Source organism: Schistocerca serialis, chromosome 7, assembly GCF_023864345.2.
Source record: "Schistocerca serialis cubense isolate TAMUIC-IGC-003099 chromosome 7, iqSchSeri2.2, whole genome shotgun sequence".
NCBI classification, from domain to species: Eukaryota; Metazoa; Arthropoda; class Insecta; order Orthoptera; family Acrididae; genus Schistocerca; species Schistocerca serialis.
The window spans coordinates 190284268-190288618 of record NC_064644.1 but is presented as its reverse complement, the minus strand read 5'-3'; the positions used below and the strand labels follow the sequence as shown (position 1 = coordinate 190288618).

General features: G+C 45.6%; 1 pseudogene; it reads right to left on the bottom strand.

The window, feature by feature from the left end:
• Positions 1-1115: 1115 nt before the first annotated feature.
• On the bottom strand, positions 1116-1233 carry LOC126413681 (5S ribosomal RNA; annotated as a pseudogene).
• Positions 1234-4351: the final 3118 nt, after the last annotated feature.

The following is a 4351-nucleotide window of genomic DNA, read 5'->3' as shown; positions in this document are numbered from 1 at the left end:
CGCTACGTTTTCCCACCGCTCCGACTTGTTTGTATAAATCATCAACATCTACGAAAAGACCCATGCAACTTACGAAGTTATTTACTGTCATCTATACATGGAGTCCCAGGAATAATGGCTAGTATTCAGAGTTATGATAGGAACGGTCATTCGAAGCAAAAAATTCTAGTAAACATGGGCTCGAAAACGCATACCTTAAGTACTAAGAGCACTTACTTATCTTCGATACTGTGAAACGAATCTCTTCTGCTGCAAGTTCTTTGCTTTCCATTTTTTGAAAGGTGGTACTATGGACGAAAACAAGAAAAAGATTTTCAGTAAATATGGATTCTGAAAGTGCGTATCTTAAGAGCTACGAGCATTTGTTAATCTTCTTTACATTGAAATACATAGCTCTTAAAGTAGACATTTTAGGGCCCATGTTTGCTACACCTTTTTTTACTTACATGTATCTATGTTATAAGGATGTTATTTGAGGGCTGCGACTGTACTGTAAGATTTTTATAAGACAGCATATACTGCAACTGTCACTTGTTGTTAATATCTTATTAGCACACGCGTTTCGGCAGCATGCTGCCATCTTCAGGGGCGTTTACAGTTACTTTAACACTGTAATTAAGATTAAGTGAAGTTAGTTTCCTTTGCTGTGTGTACCACATAACCTCACTGGCACACATAGGAAAGGAAACTAACTTCACCTGATATTAGTTACAACGTAAGAGTAATTGCACATGATGAATTTGTGTAATCAATTACGCAGCGACGAGTGTTGCTTTTTTATTTGAACTATAGGCCTATTACAGCTGCACAGCCATCATCATTTTATCTGTAATAGAACATTTTATAAATTTTGGTACATCTGTTGTGCTACATGTGAGTTACTTATCTAAAAAAAAAAAAAAACAACTCCACCCGAACAGGCCTTAGAAGGCCCAACGGTACCGACCGGCCGCCGTGTCATCCTCAGGCCACAGGCGTCACCGGATGCGGATATGGAGGTGAATGTGGTCAGCACACCGTCCTTCCGGCCGTACGTCAGTTTACGGGACTGGAGCCGCTACTTCTGAAGCAAGTAGCTCCTCAGTTCGACACACAAGGACTGAGTGCACCGCGTTTGCCAATAGCGCTCGGCAGACCGGATGGTCACCCATCCAAGTGCTAGCCCAGTCCGACAGCGCTTAACTTCGGTGATCTGACGGCAACCGGTGTTACCACTGCGGTAAGGCCGTTAGTGTGAGTTGCTTATTGATAATATGATTTTACATACGTCTTCAAGTCCTGACTACCATGCAGTATCGTTGTCTCCGTTGATGTTTATTTGTTGTTGATTATATTTTACGTTAATGTAGCAACAATAATCAGTTTTGTTGTATGTTCTGGCTTTTACTTTATTAGTGGTCAGAAATAAATCTCAGACTATAACTGACAGTTAGTGACTGCAGTTGTGAAAGATGATGGGAGATTTCGTTATTTCTGTTTCTGTCTATTTGTTTATTGATGATTCTTCCGTTGTTATTCCAGTGCTAATCAGTTTCGTGTTACGTTCTGGCATTTCATTACTAATGGTCATCTGACATAATTGCTATCACAAAATTTCAACTGGAAATTACGGTTATTTCTGACCATTATTTACGACATGTCAGAACATAACACGCAACTGATTACAATAGAATAACAACGGAAGAAAAGTCAGTAAACAAATAGGCGCAAACAGAAATAACATAATCGCTGATCATCTGTCACAACTGCTATCACTAACTGTCAGTTGCAGACTGGTATTTATTTCTGACCACTACTAAACTAAAAGCCAGAACATACAACAACGTAACATACACTACTGGCCATTAAAGTTGCTTCACCACGAAGATGACGTGCTACAGACGGTAAATTTAACCGACAGGAAGAAGATATTGTGATATGGAAATGATTAGCTTTTCACAGCATTCACACAAGGTTGGCGCCGGTAGCGCCACCTACAACGTGCCGCCATGAAGAAAGTTTCCAACCGATTTCTCATACGCAAACAGCAGTTGACCGGCTTTGCCTAGTGAAAAGTTGTTGTGATACCTCGTATAAGGAGGAGAACTGCGTATCATCACGTTTCCGACTTTGATAAAGGTCAGATTGTAGCCTATCGCGATTGCGGTTTATCGTATCGCGACATTGCTGCTCGCATTGGTCGAGATCCAATCACTGTTGGCAGAGTATGGACTCGGTGGGTTCAGGAGGGTAATACGGAACGCCGTCCTGGATCCTCTACAGTCTCGTGTCACTAGCAGTCGAGATGACAGGCATCTTATCCGCAAGGCTGTAACGGATCGTGCAGCCACGTCTCTATCCCTGAGTCAACAGATGGGGACGTTTGCAAGACAACAACCATCTGCACGAACCGTTTGACGACGTTTACAGCAGCATAGACTATCAGCTCGGAGACCACGGCTGCGGATACCCTTGACGCTGCATCACAGACAGGAGCGCCTGCTATGGTGTACTCAACGACGAACGTGGGTGCACGAATGGCACAACGTCCTTTTTTCGGATGAATCTAGGTTCTGTTTACATCATCATGACTCTCGCATCCGTGTTTGGCGACCACGCGGTGAACGCACATTGGAAGCGTGTATTCGTCATCGCCCTACTGGCGTATCACCCGGCGTGATGGTATGGGGTGCTATTGGTTACACGTCTTGCTCACCTCTTGTTCCCATTGACGGCACTTTAAACAGTGGACGTTACATTTCACGACCCGTGGCTCTACCCTTCATTCGATCTCTGCGAAACCCTACATTTCAGCAGGATAATGCACGACCGCATGTTGCAGATCCTGTATGGGCCTTTCAGGATACAGAAAATGTTCGACTGCTGCCCTTGCCAGCACATTCTCCAGATGTCTCACCAGTTGGTCAATGGTGGCCGAGCAACTGGCTCGTCACAATACGCCAGTCACTACTCTTGATGAACTGTGGTATCGTGTTGAAGGTGAATGGGCAGCTGTATCTGTACATGCCATCCAAGCTCTGTTTGAGTCAATGCCCAGGCGTATCAAGGCCGTTATTACGGCCAGAGGTGGTTGTTCTGGGTACTGATTTCTCAGAATCTATGCATCCAAATTGCGTGAAAATGTAATCACATGTCAGTTGTAGTATAATATATTTGTCCAATGAATACCCGTTTATCAACTGCATTTCTTCTTGGTGTAGAAATTTTAATGGTCAGTAGTGTATAATTAATAACAAATAAAGATCAACAGAAAGGACGATACTGCATGGAAGACAGGACTTGAAAACGTATGTAAAATTTATCATGTACTTGAAAGACATTTATTACGCATCAAGTCCAAAGGATTACATACATATCTGGAGCTGCTGCGTAAAGTAACTGAAAGTGAACCTGATGATAACACCATGCTGCCGAAACACTTCGTCCTAATAAAAGTCACAAGTGACTGCTGCAGTATATATTATTTCATAAAATTGTGAACTTATTTGCTTCGAACGGTCTTTCCTGTCATATTCCCCCTCCCCCTTTCCCCCTCCCCCTCCCCCCCCCCCCCCCCCGGGACATCCCGTGCATGTCGTGAAAAGTAACAGTCCTATAAAATTCCTCTGCAGAACGACAAAGGTTCCCTTTACTTCTGAAGGTTTCTGTCCGTTAAGAACATAAGAAACCTATGCGAAACTGGAACTAGGATGCTTGGACTGGGATTTGAACCTCGTTCATCATAAAGAGGAATCCACTGCCTTAACTACAGCTGGACATCACTAGGCGATGACGGCTGAGAATCGTATGACGGGGCAGTAGGGGAAGTTAGTGTGTGCCATTAGGCGGGGCACCAGCTGCGAGACGCGCATAGACACGTGAGTGCGCGCGGCGGCGGCAGCGGCTCGCGTTGTTTTAGCTGTGAGCAAACCGGGGGATTATTCCGCGCGTCGAGAGCACAGTCAACACCACGGGCTGCCCCGTCGAGGGCCTCTCGGAGGAGATCCGGCCCGGCAAATATTGGCGACGAGGCGGCTGCCGCTGCTGCTGCTTGTGCTACTGGTGGTGGTGGTGGCGGGCGGTTGCGAGCGCTCATAATAACCGGCGCCGGTAGGGGCTGGAGAAGTGGTGAGGGTACGGGTCGGGGTAGGGGCGCAAACAACGCTCCGAGATGCCGCGCCACAACTTCTGCCGGCGCCGATCTAAGGGCAAGATTGCTGCAGTCTGGTGCACTATGTCCTTCGTGAGGAGCAGGTGTCTACTGCTCATCTCGAGCCACCGCCACTATGCATCTGCTGATCTTCAGGAGTTCTGGGAACCGGTGTGATGCAAAACTTGTTTGGTGTGTGTATTCAATTCTCGCGTCTTAATC